Genomic DNA, 17046 nt, shown 5'->3' on the forward strand with positions numbered 1-17046 from the left:
CAAAGCTACCTCTGATCCTGATTGGCTTATCTGCCATCAATACAGATCACGGCATCTGCAGCAGTGTGGTACTGTAAATGGATGATCGGATCGCCCACAGCGCTGCCGCGGGATCTGATCATCCATAATGGCGGACGGAGGTCCCCTCACCTGGCTCTGTCCATCTCCTGGGGTCTTCTACTCTGGTCTGAGATGGAGCAGACCAGAGCAGAAGATCGCCGATAACACTGATCAGTGCTATTCCCTATGCATAGCACTGAACAGTATTAGCAATCGCATGATTGCTATAAATCAATGACTATTAAAGTGTAAAAAAAGAAAAGTAAAAAAAAATGTAAATCATCCATTTTTCCCATTTTACCCCCAAAAAAGTGTTAAAAAATGAACATATTTGGTAACGCCGTATGTGCAAAAGTCAAAACTATGAAAAGATATTGCTAACTATCCCATAAGGTAAACGGCATAAACATTAAAAAAAAAAAAGGCCAAAATTGCTTTTTTGTTACATTTTATTCCCCCCAAAATTTATAAAAAGTAAAATATCAGCAAAAGTGTTACCGATAAAAAATACAGATCTCGGCACAAAAAAATTAGCCTTCATAGCCCCATATACGGAAAAATGAGAAAGTTATAGGTGGTCAAAATAGAGCAATTTCAAACATAACATTTTGTTAAAATAGTTTGATATTTTTTTTTAAGCGGTACAATTAAAAAAAGGCATATAACAAGGGTATTAATTTAATCATACTGATCCACAGAATAAAAAAAAAACATGTCATTTGTACCGTAAAGTCTACAGCGTGAAAACAAAACCTTCCAAAATTTGCTAAATTTAGTTTTTTAAATTTATTTTCCCACATATTTTTTGGGTTGCGCCGTACATTTTATGGTATAATAAGTGATGTCATTACAAAGTAAAATTAGTGACGCAAAAAACAAGCCCTCATATGGGTCTGTGAATGGAAATATAAAAGAGTTATGATTTTTAGAAGGCGAGGAGGAAAAAAACGAAAATGCAAAAATAAAATTGGCCTGGTTCTTAAGGCCAAAATGGACCTGGTCCTTAAGGGGTTAAAGAAGATCTCCAAAAATATTAAGCTAACCATACATTAGTATATCATAATGTACGATGGTTTAGCATTTAATACTATTTTACATATATATAGATATTCTGATTCTTCTATGAAGTGGTGACAGACATTTGCACAAAAATGAATAAATATTTTTTTAGTCTCAAAAAAAAGAATCTAAAAAATGGACCCAGAACCATTTGCTCACTTTTTTCCAGTTGTTTTTCATTTTTTGAGTTGAAAATCAGCTTTCTTAAGGCCCAAAATAATATGTGTAAACAGCGATTTTCTGGTACACCTTACCTACTCTGTAGTCAAAGGCCACATGTTAAGAACTTAAGATAGATATATTACTTTTGTCCAAACTCAGGAAAGAGGAGTAGTACAAAAAGGAAAGAACAAAAAGAGTAGTGTAACAAATATCAAAACAATTGTGAGTGATGCCTACCAAAATTTATGCCTACAATTTTAGAAAATTTTGGTTAAAATATGTGTGGCCAAACAAACAATGGTGACATGAATGTATGCCACCTAAGAGAATGGGGTTGCATAGGATTCGGCAAAGCCATAACGATTAATGCTGAAGTCATCTGGCTTTTCCCTGTTATTTATTTATAATTTTCCTGATGTTTGAACCCTAAAGATAGTTAAACAATTTTAAATCCTGGAAAACCCTAGTATAGGTGAAATGCAACCTGACTATTCAGTAACATATTTAACCAAGTAAACATGACTATATAGTAAAAATTCAAACCAGAAGCCATTGATTGGAAATGATCTAAACATAGTTATTAGTATAATTAAATAATAATAATAAACACAATCTAAAAAAAATGTTAAACAATTACACAACTATTTCAGTGTTTGTCATAAGAACATTAGATATCTATGGTTCAATAGGAGGATACAATAATGTATTTTCCACTATAAAACATGAAGGTATACTGTATTTTTTTTAAAAATCTGAGAGCTCTGCATGCTTCTTTAGTCCATACCTATTGGGAAAAGAACAGGGAGGTCAGAACTAGGTCATGTAGCCATAGGGGTTCCACCAGTATCCGTTCTTGCCTCGCCACTGTTCACCTCTTTTCTGTTACAGAAAAAAAATAAACCCTAATCTGCATGTGAAAAAAATAGCTTTGCATACAGATGTCAGAATACTGTACTTTGTTTTATGGAAGACTTACTTGAAATGTTACGATGGGATGAGAGCACCAATTAAATGGCATTTATCAATGAAAACATTCACAATTAAAGCTGCTTCATTTGGTGACGGCTTTTTTCAGACTTTTTTTTGATTGACTTAAAGATAAACTTTGATTATCATATTTCTAAATTAATAAAACATTAAAGTCAGAGCAAACGAGAGATCAAGAGCATTTGTAAATGCTACTGCAGAGATGCCCTTTACTTCTATTATGACTGCCACCTCTTTAAAATAGAATCATTTACATTTTGATGCATTGAAACAGGAAGTCATCGACAGTCTCTGTAACAAATACCGGTCTAGGAGATTAGATTTTCTTTTATGATATTATTTTAAGAGTTGATGTGAAACATGTCATGATAAATATGTAAAGAAGCAATGTATGGCCAGATTTTACTGCTTTTAAATAACTGTGTAGAAGGGGAACGTTCTAATGCATATAAAAGAAATTTATACAGATTTTAGGCTGTGTTTACACATGGCATAGTGGTACTACATCATGGTTCTGTCTCAATTTTACCACAATTTCCCAACATTTCTGTAAAAATAACTGTAATATTGTGATATTTTTATTATGATTTTGGAAATTTGTGGAAAAATTGCAGGTTACTATGACACGGTAGTGCTAATTAAAGGGGTTCTCCGGTGCTTACACATCTTTTCCCCTATCAAAAGGATAGGGGATAAGATGCCTGATCGCGGGAGTCCCGCCGCTGGGGACCCCCGGGATCATGCACGCGGCACTCCGGGACTGATTACATGCGACCACCGGGCCGCCCCCGTGTGACGTCATTCTCCGCCCCTCAATGCAAGCCTACGGGAGGGGGCGTGATAGCTGTCACGCCCCCTACCATAGGCTTGCATTGAGGGGCGGAGTGTGATGTCACACGGGGGGCGGAGGCGTGACGTCACACGCCGCCGGCCTGGTGGTCGCGTGTAATCAGTCCCGGAGCGAACACGCTCCGGGGACTGATTACAAACGGGGTGCCGCGTGCATAATCCCGGGGGTCCCCAGCGGCGGGACTCGAGCGATCAGGCATCTTATCCCCTATCCTTCGGATAGGGGAAAAGATGTGTAAGCACCGGAGAACCCTTTTAAATACTAAGTGAGAACATAGCTTTAAGGTTAGAAGCAATCCAATAAGGAAAATAAAATTCACAATGATCCAAACAACCATAGAATAATGCCAGTAAAAGAATAGATGCCAGCACTGCGAACTGTGTAATATAGAGATTATTAAAGGTCTTTATCAAGACCTTATTGTTAGGTCGAAATGTTGCATCATTCTGTATGTATTGGGATCAATAAACCACCTTCTTTGAATTTGGACACCAATACCGGAGTGCCATCTTACATTTCTTCTATTGGTACGTTTGCCTTGGTCAAGCTTGAGGATGGGCACCCACTAACCCTTGTGAGGGTTTGAACACTGTGCATCTCCCATCCTTCGTATGACATTATTAAAGGGGTACTCCACTGGATAACTTTTTTTTTCAAACTACTGGTGCCAGAAAGTTAAACAGATTTGTAAATTACTTCTATTTTAAAATGTTAATCCTTCCAGTAGTTATCAGCTCCTGTATAATACTACAGAGGAAGTTCTTTCCTTTTTGAATTTATTTTCTGTCTGACCACAGTGCTCTCTGCTGACACCTCTATCAATATCAGGAACTGTCTGGAGCAGCATAGGTTTGCTATGGGGATTTTCTCCTTCTCTAGACAGTTCTTGACATGGACAGAAGTGTCAGCAGAGAGCACTGTGGTCAGACAGAAAGAAAACTTCCTGTGGAGTATACAGCAGCTGATAATTACTGGAAATGTTAACATTTTTGAATAGAAGTCATTTAAAAATCTAAGGAAAAAAGGGGGGGTACCAAATGCCTCTAGACTAATACCATAAAATGGTACATGATGATGAAATTACAGAAAAAATAATAAATAATAAATCGGACTGTGCTTCACTTTAAATGATGTACAAATTTAATATAAAAAAAATATAAATAGGACATAAAATAAATAATACAAATCTAATACATAAATGCCTCCTACCACAGGGCCCTTGTGGGGAGGTATGATATTTGAATACAAAGCATATATTAAAAATTTTTTTTTTTAAATATAGCATGTGAATTACGTTCTACCGCTATCTCAATATATAGTAAACCGACATAGTGTACTTTTGTGCGGTACACTCCGTTCTCATGTGATTTAGAACAGTTCACAAAGTGATATAGTTACCAACTCCTCAGGGTGGTTTTGGCTGGACGTCCGAGAGATGGATATATGAGGGCTGTGTCCAGCGCTAGCGTGCGCTTACGGTGACGGGCCCGGATGCCACAGGCCAAAAAAGGTCACCGGTCACGGAATAATTGCAGGCTCGATGGCAGATGTAGTGGAGGCTGTATCCAGCGCTGGCATGCGCTTGCGGTGACGGGCCCGGTTGCCGCAGGCCGAAGAGAAGTCACCGATCACGGAGTGGCTCCAGAGATGTAGATATACTCGGAGATATATGGATCTTGCTCCGGAAACAAGGAAAGGAAAGCCTCGTGGAAGATCTCTCGGCGTCTGGTGGAATGGCGGATGAATTACAGCCAGGTGTAAAATCAGCAGGTGATGGAGTTGTGTCGGAGGTAAATGATGGCGGTTTGTGGATTGCGGTAGTCATGCGATAAATATTTCTTTCTCTAGACGCGTTTCAGGGTACTTTATATATGACCCTTTCCTCAGTAGAGATATCTTTAACAGTGAAGCTCAAAGTCCTTTTATACATGTTGCCTGTCTAATTGTTACAGGTGTGTTTCTGTTTAGATCTTCCGCAAATAGCGGAATGGAATGGGAAACATGGGGTTGTTTCATCTTAATAAAGCAGTGTTCACATTTAGAATCAGTATATATGCGTTCTTATTTAAATATAGTATCATATATATTGTAAACATTGGAATGGTACATATAGCATACAGTAAGATGTACAGATAAAGTGTATAGTACTGAGATAGAGATATTTGACAAAAATAAAAATAAATAAAAATAAAAATAATAATAATAATAAATGTAAAAATGAAAAATAAATAAATAAATAAATTTTTTCATTATTTATTTTTCATTTTTTCATTTTTACATTTATTATTATTATTATTTTTATTTTTATTTATTTTTATTTTTGTCAAATATCTCTATCTCAGTACTATACACTTTATCTGTACATCTTACTGTATGCTATATGTACCATTCCAATGTTTACAATATATATGATACTATATTTAAATAAGAACGCATATATACTGATTCTAAATGTGAACACTGCTTTATTAAGATGAAACAACCCCATGTTTCCCATTCCATTCCGCTATTTGCGGAAGATCTAAACAGAAACACACCTGTAACAATTAGACAGGCAACATGTATAAAAGGACTTTGAGCTTCACTGTTAAAGATATCTCTACTGAGGAAAGGGTCATATATAAAGTACCCTGAAACGCGTCTAGAGAAAGAAATATTTATCGCATGACTACCGCAATCCACAAACCGCCATCATTTACCTCCGACACAACTCCATCACCTGCTGATTTTACACCTGGCTGTAATTCATCCGCCATTCCACCAGACGCTGAGAGATCTTCCACGAGGCTTTCCTTTCCTTGTTTCCGGAGCAAGATCCATATATCTCCGAGTATATCTACATCTCCGGAGCCACTCCGTGATCGGTGACTTCTCTTCGGCCTGCGGCAACCGGGCCCGTCACCGCAAGCGCATGCCAGCGCTGGATACAGCCTCCACTACATCTGCCATCGAGCCTGCAATTATTCCGTGACCGGTGACCTTTTTTGGCCTGTGGCATCCGGGCCCGTCACCGTAAGCGCACGCTAGCGCTGGACACAGCCCTCATATATCCATCTCTCGGACGTCCAGCCAAAACCACCCTGAGGAGTTGGTAACTATATCACTTTGTGAACTGTTCTAAATCACATGAGAACGGAGTTTACCGCACAAAAGTACACTATGTCGGTTTACTATATATTGAGATAGCGGTAGAACGTAATTCACATGCTATATTTTTTAAAAAATTTTTTTAATATATGCTTTGTATTCAAATATCATACCTCCCCACAAGGGCCCTGTGGTAGGAGGCATTTATGTATTAGATTTGTATTATTTATTTTATGTCCTATTTATATTTTTTTTATATTAAATTTGTACATCATTTAAAGTGAAGCACAGTCCGATTTATTATTTATTATTTTTTCTGTAATTTCATCATCATGTACCATTTTATGGTATTAGTCTAGAGGCATTTGGTACCCCCCCTTTTTTCCTTATATATTATTTTGTACTAGTATTTTTTTTGGTGTAAATACTTTCCATTTAGCCTCGATTAATTTATATTGTGAGCTGCACATACCCCATTTTTTTCATTTAAAAATCTGTTTAACTTTCTGGCACCAGTTCATTTAAAAAAAAAAATGTTTTTCACCGGAGTACCCCTTTAAGGTTGTAAGTTTCTGGGAGCAGGGCCCTCACACCACTTATTTGAATTAATGATTTTTTCCAAATGAAGATTTTATTGAAATATCAACACAGTTCAGACATCAAGTCATAACAATCACATGTACAGGTGTCATAACAGCATCCAATGTCAAGACAAGACATCATGGGGTGCAAAACTTGCACAAATAAGGGTTAATGCTGTCAATAAACAACGGTCTATCTGACATCTCAGTAGGAACATATAACAAGTAATCATTAACATAACAATACAGTCTGAGAAATCCCATAGAGAAGAATTGGCCATCCCTAAGGGTAGCCAACCCATGACTGAAGGACTATGGGGACATAGAGCTAAGGTGTGGGACAAGAGGGGGGTATAAGGGTGAGGAAGAGGAGGAAGATGGGAAGGGAGGAAAAAGGAAGAGTGGGGAGAAAGAGGGAGCAGGAAGGAGGGGGGGGGAGGGAACTAGGCAGGAAGCAAAAGAGAGTAAAGGAAGCAAGACTTTCAGTGTAGAATTAAGGATTTTTGTGCAATGTCTGCATTCTGTCTGTAAGTGTTTCTTCAGATATAATTTATAGTAGCTATTATTACTATTTCAATTAAATTTTACAACCAAATAGCCTGCTAGCACTTAAAGGGTAACTCGGGTGCATTACTTATCCCCAAACCACAGGATACGACAGGGCTCTGAAGTGAGAGAGCGCCATGCGCATTTGAGGCTTAAATTAGGGATTTTCATAGAGGTGTACCCAGTTGCAAGCGTTACACTTGCCTCCTCCACCAAAAATACTGTACGTCAGTTTTCCCCAAACAGGGTGCCTCCAGCTGTTGCAAAACTCCCAACATGCAAGGACAGTCAATGGCTGTCCGGCAATACTGGGAGATGTTATTTTGCAACACCTGGAGGCTCCGTTTTGGAAAAACTGACGTACAAGACGTTTTACACTTTTATTGTGGGGGGGACGTAGTGTTTTACTCTTTATTTAGGGTTAGTGTAGTGTAGTGTTTTTAGGGTACATTCTCATGGGCGGAGGTTTACAGTGAGTTTCCCGCTGCAGCGGAAAATTTTCCGCATCTCAAACTTTAAGCGGGAAACTTGCTGTAAACCCCTGCCCATGTGAATGCACCCTGTACAATAACATGGGGGTGGGGGCAAAACTACAACTCCCAGCATGCACTGACAGACCATGCATGCTGGGAGTTGTAGTTATGCAATAGCTAGAGGCACACTGGCTGGGATTGGGAAACACTGAGTTAGGTAAAAGACTACCGCAGTGTTTCCGCACCACTTTCTATTTCCTAACTCAGTGTTTCCCAACCCATGTGCCTCCAGCTGTTGAAAAACTACAACTCCCAGCATGCATGGTCTGTCAGTGCATGCTGGGAGTTATAGTTTTGCAACAGCAGGATGCACACAGGTTGGGAAACACTGAGTTAGGAAACAGACAATGTGTGCCTGCGGTTGTTGCAATACTACAACTCCCAGCATGCCCAGACAGCCGAAGTGCATGTTGGTAGTTGTAGTTATGCAACAACTGGAGAAGAACAATTAGGAGACCACTGTGTAGTGGTCTCCAAACTGTAGCCCTCCAGATGTTGCAAGACTTCAACGCCAAGCATGCCCAGACTGCCAAGGCATGCTGGGAGTTGTAGTTTGGCAACATCTGAAGGGCCAGATGTTACAGAGCTACAACTCCCAGCATGCCTGGACAGTCTGGGCATGCTGGGAGTTGTAGTTTTGAAACTCCTAGAAGCAGCAGTGAAGATCACTTTACGGTATTCTTCACTGCTGCATCTGGGACACCGCCGTTGCTGCCTCCACTTGCCTGCTGCCTCCTGTCAGCCGCCGATCCCTGATCCCCACGTGAACACAGGTAACTAGCGCCTCTGGTCCCGCCACATCCACGGCCTCCGCACATCGCCGCCATCTTTCCCCCACTGTGCCCCAACATCCAGGGGCGGGCAGAGCAGGGGAAATTAACGTTCACCCCGGCCCCTGCCCTGCGATTCGCCGATCAGTCCTGATCGGCCAACTGCAGGGCACCCCTGCCACCTCGCTCCCATCCTTTAGGATGATCGGGGCTGTCTCGGGGCGATCTCGCATGCAGCACCCCGCTCTCATCAGGCCCCAGAGCGAACATCCACTCTGGGTCTGATGACGGGGCCGGTGATCGTGATGTCACAGCTCCGCCCCCGTCCATAGACTTACATTGAGGGGCGAAGCGTGACATCACATGGGGTGGAGCCATGATGTCACGATACTCCAACCCCGTGATCGGCAGTCATCAGACCTGGAGCGATGTACGCTCCAGGGCCTGTTGAGAGTGGGGTGCTGCGTGCGAGATCGCCAGCGGCGGGACCCTGCGCAATCAGGCAACTTATCGCCTATCCTTTAGATAGGGGATAAGTTGTCAGCACGGTAGTACCCCTTTAAGGACCATTGGTTTTTCCGTTTTTGCATTTTCGTTTTTTCCTCCTTACCTTTAAAAAATTATAACTCTTTCAATTTAGCACCTAAAAATCAATATCATGGCTTATTATTTGCGCCAACAATTTAACTTTGTAATGGCATCAGTCATTTTAACCAAAAATCTATGGCGAAACGGAAAAAAAATCATTGTGAGACAAAATTGAAAAAGAAAATGCCATTTTGTAACTTTTGGGGGTTTCCGTTTCTACACAATAAATTTTTCGTAAAAAATGACACCTTATCTTTATTCTGTAGGTCCATACGATTAAAATGATACCCTATTTATATAGGTTTGATTTTGTCGTACTTCTGGAAAAAATCTTAATTACATGCAGGAAAATGTATACGTTTAAAATTGTCATCTTCTGACCCCTATAACTTTTTTAATTTTTCCGCGTATGGGGCGGTATGAGGGCTCATTTTTTTGTGCCGTGATCTGAAGTTTTTAGCGGTACCATTTTTATATTGATCGGACTTATTGATCTGACGTATTTCATGATATAAAAAGTGACCAAAAATACACTATTTTGGACTTTGGAATTTTTTTGCGCGTACGCTAAATCGAACACAAACTTTCCTGTACAGCTATCCAGCATATCACTGAGACTGCCACAATTTCTCAAGAAAGGTAGAGATGCAGCATCTAATGCTGGGAAAGGTCAGAGACAACAGTAAAAGAAAAAGACTTGCCCTACAGCACTTCCATGAGTTGGTCCTGTGCATGAAAATGGGACAAAGCAGCACACAGAGGTAATAGAAGCATTTTACACAGTATTAGAAATTGGCATCAAAGCCCAAAGGATGACAAAAAAAAATAATTTTTTTGTTTTGTTTTTGATTTGCCAGAAAAAAATGTATTTCTAGTGAGCCTCTTGTGCTTATGTCACTTGCTTCTGTCATGCTCCCAAAAACCCTTTTTCTAGCTGTGTTATCTCTTGGTGACATCTATATATAAATAAAACACAATGAGGGACATTTATCAATGTTTGCTTATGTATTCCTTTTTTTAGCTCTTTTTTTTCTTCTTACCGTATATACTCGAGTATAAGCCGACCCGAATATAAGCCGAGGCCCCTAATTTCACCCCAAAATCCCAGGAAAAGTTATTGACTCAAGTATAAGCCTAGGGTGGGAAATACATCATCCCCCCCTGTCATCATCCAGACCCCCGTCATTAACACCCTCATCATCATCACCCTGTCATCATCCCCCTTTCATCATCACCGCCTGTCATCATCCCCTTGTCATCATCCCACACCCCCCCTTCATCATCCCCTTGTCATCATCCCACACCCCCCCTTCATCATCCCCTTGTCATCATCCCACACCCCCCTTCATCATCCCCTTGCCATCATCCCACACCCCCCCTTCATCATCCCCTTGTCATCATCCCACACCCCCCCTTCATCATCCCCTTGTCATCATCTCACACCCCCTCTTCATCATCCCCTTGTCATCATCCCATTGTTATCATCCCCTCCCACCCTTCATCATCCCCTTGTCATCATCCCACACCCCCCTTGTCACCATCCCCTTGTCAGCATCCCCTTGTCATCATCCCCACCCCCCTTCATCATCCCCTTGTCATCATCCCACACCCCCCTTCATCATCCCCTTGTCCTAATCCCACCCCCCCCTTCATCATCCCCTTGTCATCATCACCACATGTCATCAGCCCCCACCCCCCACCTTCATCATCACCGCTTGTCAATGTCTGATACAGTGGTCTTCAACCTGCGGACCTCCAGATGTTTCAAAACTACAACTCCCAGCATGCCCGGGCAGCCATTGTCCCTCTGCGTCGTCGTCAAGGCAACGTGACTATTCCGGGGCCGGGCCCGAAGCGCGGAGAAGAGGCCCCCCCGGTGAAGGTGGCAGCCCGGAACCACTATCCCACCGGACGACCTCCCCACCGGACAGTCCTGCAGCCCCGGACCAGCGCACCCTAACGTCCCGCCGAGCAGAGGTGAGTACAGAACTAAAAGGAGTGAGAGGGGGGGCTGGATGATGTCGAAGGCCGCAGTGGTCTTCAACCTGCGGATCTCCAGAGGTTTCAAAACTACAACTCCCAGCAAGCCCGGACAGCCGATGGCTGCCCGGGCTTGCTGGGAGTTGTAGTTTTGAAACATCTGGAGGTCTGCAGGTTGAAGACCACTGAGGGCGGAGAGTTCACTCGAGTATAAGCCGAGGGGGGTGTTTTCAGCACGAAAAATCGTGCTGAAAAACTTGGCTTATACTCGAGTATATAAGGTACTATTTTTTTTTGCTTATGTGCGACTTATTTATCAACTGGTTTCAGCGTGTTGATACATTTCTTTCATGCAAGCAATTTTTTTTTTTGCTTTAGTAGTGGCTTTTTCTTCTCCACGTCTGAGCTGGAGTAAATTTAGTAGGTTTTTTTAAGTGATGCAACTTTTTTGCGACTTTCGCACCTGATAAATCTCTGAACACTGCAAGTCAAAAATCACTTTTCGCTTTGGTAAGCAAGTTTCTTTTTTTTTACTGAGGGCACTGCACAATCAAAAAGTCGCACAAAAAATAATTTTAAGCAAAAAAAAGAAAAACCTACTAAATGCTTTGATAAATGTCCCCCAATGTGTGTGTGTGTGTGTGTGTGTGTGTGTGTGTGTGTATGTTCCAGCATCACATCCAAATGGCTAAAGATATTAACATGAACTTGACACACATGTTACTTATATGTCAACAACAAACATAGGATAGGTGATTTAACCCTTACTCACCCCCATTTGCCAGGGTCGGGGTTTTTGTTTAAAGTCCCATAAAAGTCTATGAAAAATATATGTTACTGCATAACTTCCAAACGGATGGAGATATCTCGATAATACTTGGTCACATGTTACTTATATATCCACTTACAATAAAGGATAGTTAATTTAACCTTTCACTACCCCCATTTGTGCAGGTCAGGGTTTTTGTTTAAAGTTCCATACAAATTTATGGGAAATGTATTTTCCCACATAACTTCCGTACAGCTGGAGATATTTCAATAATACCTGGTACACATATTAAGGGTCGGGATAGGAGGTCAAGATATGAGGTTGGGATATGAGGTCGAGATATGAGGTCCCGTTATGAGGATGGGATATGAGGACGGGATAGGAGGATGGGATATGAGGACGGGATAAGAGGACAGGATATGAGGACGGGATATGGGGATGGGATATGGGGACAGGATATGGGGTCGGGCCATTAGGACAGGATATTAGGTTGGGATATGAGGATGGGATATGAGGTCTGGATATGAGGACGGGATATGAGGGCGGGATATGAGGTCAGAATATGAGGGCGGGATTTGAGGTTGAAATATGAGGACGGGATATGGGATTGGGATATGACAACAATATACGAGGATGGGATATGAAGTAAAAAGCTTCCTTCTTTATTGCTTTTCCTCCCCAACAAGGATTAGGAATGAAAAACCGTGCAACATTGGGTACTCAGCTAGTTGCTAGATAATAAATAGAACTGCTCTATGCTCTTCTGGATAACTGCCCATTGACCCTATAGGTGGCTTCTTCCTACAACTACTAAATGCCATAATAGGGCACATGTAAGGAGATTGTTCTTTAAGTGTTAAAGAGGTTATCCACCATAAGAATATTTCAGTATTTACCTGCCAGACAGTAATGGACATGCTTAGGAAGGATCCATGCTAGTTTTGGGTATAAATGGCTGTGTTGTGAGTTCAACATAATGCTGCTGCATTCATTTTGTAAAAATAGTTATATTCTGTTGGAGTTCCCTCCCTGCAACTACAAATCCCAGGATCCCTTGTTTGTGAGTGTGAGGTCACTTCCCACACATCAGTCATCTCAACCTTTGCAGTACTGCTGAACTATGCGTGATGTTCATGAAACTACAGTACCCTGCAGCCCTGTGGAGAATGATTTTCCCCCCACCGAGTGATCTCTCCATCCATTGAAGTAGACAGGCTCCCTTTTAACCCCTTAAGGACCAGGGGGTTTTCCGTTTTTGATCTTTCATTTTTTCCTCCTTACCTTTAAAAAATTATAACTCTTTCAATTTTGCACCAAAAAATCCATATGATGGCTTATTTTTTGCGCCACCAATTCTACTTTGTAATGACATTAGTCATTTTACCCAAAAATCTACGGCAAAATGGAGAAAAAATCATTATGAGACAAAATTGAAAAAAAACGATGCCATTTTGTAAATTTTGGGGGCTTCTGTTTCTATGCAGTATATTTTTTATTAAAAATGACACATTCTCTTTATTCTGTAGGTCCATACGATTAAAATGATACCCTACTTTTATAGGTTTGATTTTGTCGTACTTCTGGAAAAAATCATAACTACATGCAGGAAAATTTATACATTTAAAATTGTCATCTTCTGACCCCTATAACTTTTTTATTTTTCCGCATATGGGGTGATATGAGGGCTCATTTTTTGCAATGTAAGTTTTTAGCGGTACCATTTATGTATTGATCTGACTTTTTGTTTGCTTTTTATTCATTTTTTCATGATATAAAAAGTGACCAAAAGTGGACTTTGGAATTTTTTGCGCACATGCCATTGACTGTGCGGTTTAATTAATGATATATTTTTATAACTCGGACATTTTCGCACGCGGCGATACCACATATGTTTATTTTTATTTTTATTTACACTTTTTTTTTCTTAATGGGAAAAGGGGGGTGATTCAAACTTTTATTAGGGAACGGGTTAAATGATCTTTATTCACTTTTTTTTCCCCACTTTTTGCAGTGTTATAGCTCCCATAGGGGGCTATAACACTGTACACACTGAACTTTAACATTGATCACTGGTTTTTCATAGGAAACCAGTGATCAATGATTCTGCCGCTTGACTGCTCATGCCTGGATCTCAGGTGCTGAGCAGTCATTCAGCGATCGGACACCAGGAGGCAAGGTAGGAGACCCTCCCCGTGTCCCAGAGCTGTTCAGGATGCCTCAATTTGGCCGCGGACATCCCGAAGAGCCCCCTGAGCTAATTGGCAGTGATTTACTTTCACTTTAGACGCGGCGTTCAACTTTGAACGCCGTGTCTAAAGGGTTAATAGTGCGCGGCACCGCGATCATTGCTGCACGCTATTAGCCACGGGTCCCGGCCGTTGTTGAGGCCGGGCCCGACCCATTATGACGCGGGACACCTGGAAAAAATGTGAGGCAACACTAATTTCGCATGCTGCCAAAAATTTACGGGGCAAAGATCACTGTTCACTATATTATGAACTACACTAATTTTACAACCTCAGTTGGACTTTCAAATAAAATTAAAATGCCTATTTAATTACTTTAACTACACAACCCCTGAATCTTCATATTAAAAATGAAAGCTTTGGGGTATTTTACGGAACTATTTTCAAGTAATTTTTAAAACTCATCAGACCAATATAGTGCAACTTTGTAAGATAAAAAAGAAACAGCCCTCCTCACATTAATATTGACTTCATTTGTTCTTCACATCCCTGTGACTATGTCATTTGTGTCTAAAATAAATCTTTGTTCCATGAAGCATTTTTAGCTAATAGCATTTCTTTTCACTTAAGATTTTTTTTTTCTGATGTGGAGTTTAGACTTCACATGTGTACCATATAATTAACTGTATTTTCTACCATAATTTTCTTTTCTTTTCAATGCTTACTCATGTGCACAGACAATGATGCTACTCACTCTCGGACTTATTTTTAATAGTGCTCTAAGCTGCATAATATTCTGAACCCGAAATGCAGATAACAATAGGAAAGAAAATTGTGAGAGGCTCACACCACTAAAAAATGATATACCGAGGTAGCCTGTTTTGCACCTACCCGTCGTGCCAAAAATGTAGAAATGTAGAAATAGCGAAACAGTCCTCAAGGTATATAATTCTAAAAATACACAGGATATGACCAGTTGACAATAGAAATGTTTAATTACTAACAACATAAATAAAAATAAAATGGTGTTCTGACAGGGCCCTTGCCAGAAACATACATTAGAATATATATCTAAAATACATAATAAATTACTAGCTGTGACCACGTATGCAGAGTATTAATAGCCACCTATAGGTAGATTTGTAGCAAATAGTATCATAATATAGTAAATGTCTCTTGGTAGATGTAATAAATGTCTCTTAGTAGTAGCAGATAGTAGTCAGATAGATATAATAGACGTTCTTTATTCGCAGTCTTTCAAAATAGGGATCCATTGTGAGGTCCGCAGTGTATTAGATTATGTTAAAGGAAATGAAAGTTCACCAGTGCGCTGTACCTCTCACCACCCGTAGATCAGCGATGTAATCTCCGCATATGAAGGTTGCGCAATGTCCTCTGAGTAGAGCGCAGACTGGCACGGGCCAGCGGCCAGCCTGGTTAGATGGATGGATGTCTGCGTATCCGGAGGGACAGTTGAGTACCTTTAATGATGGTGTTCCCGCGAAGTGGCACAGAGTGGTGTCTGGCCAATGCTTGAAAGGTGGTGGGGTGAGCATTGGGAAGCAGCATCCTCATGCAGCTGGAAGAGTACAAGCACGCGCTGCACCGTGGTCCACAATTGCCGGGGTTGCAGCTGTTGCAAGTGCACAAATGGAAGATAGAGTCTAAGGTGGTATGTGGCCCTGCGGATGCCAAACGCATTTCGGGGAGTCCCCTTCTTCAGTGGAGATATATTTATATTTGGCCTTGCACCCCACCCACCTCTATCAGGTGTGCATATAAGGTGTCTTGGATGTTCCAGACCCTGCCATGCTTACTGAACTGTTCACACAGAGGCATATTCACAGTGTAGGGTCCGTCCCAAGGAGGCCACCTTATCGCGGTGGAACGGTCCCAGCTATTTGACCGCCGGCGGAGACAAATTTGCGAGCTAAGTGCCTCACTATTTCATAGTTTCACATTTGCATCTATTACACCATAGCTGTATAGCTTTCCATGTTTTAACTGCATATTCATGTTGCACCTATATCCTTGTGCTGGCAGTGTGCTGCTGCATTCTTCTGTTGCTGTATATCTAGCCTAGTAGCGTGCACCTGTAGGCCAGGTCCATACAATAGTTTGGTATCAACTAAAGTGCTAGCTGACTTATTCTTTGTCTGTATTGCACATACGGGGGAGTGGCTACCTCCATGTTGGCCTTGCACCTCACCCACCTCTATCAGGTGTGTATATAAGGTGTCTTGGATGTTCCAGACCCTGCCATGCTTACTGAACTGTTCACACAGAGGCATATTCACAGTGTAGGGTCCGTCCCAAGGAGGCCACCTTATTGCGGTGGGACGGTCCAAGCTATTTGACCGCCGGCGGAGACAAATTTGCGAGCTAAGTGCCTCACTATTTCATAGTTTCACATTTGCATCTATTACACCACAGCTGTATAGCTTTCCATGTTTTAACTGCATATTCATGTTGCACCTATATCTTTGTGCTGGCAGTGTGCTGCTGCATTCTTCTGTTGCTATATATATATATATAGACGTCCAAATAAAGGAAAAAGGCAGCACTCCAAGTCCAAAAAAAGGTGATGATTTATTCACACATCTGTATAAAGTGCAACGTTTCAACCTACTCCATGAGGTCTTTTTCAAGCATAACAATCAGTGATTCTTTACACACATTTATAGGGGTGACAATAAGACAAGTAACCTCCCCCAATGGGAGGGATCCTCAGTGACATCACTCATAATTCATGAAAACATGTCAAAATATAATTGTAAACATTGGTATTATCTCACAATCAAAACTAAAGTGTCAACATCAGTGCATAACATATGACAATATAATGAATATACTCTCCCATAATGTGCAATTTAATGTAGTCAGTGCGC

This window comes from Hyla sarda, chromosome 3 (assembly GCF_029499605.1).
Source record: "Hyla sarda isolate aHylSar1 chromosome 3, aHylSar1.hap1, whole genome shotgun sequence".
NCBI classification, from domain to species: domain Eukaryota; kingdom Metazoa; phylum Chordata; class Amphibia; order Anura; family Hylidae; genus Hyla; species Hyla sarda.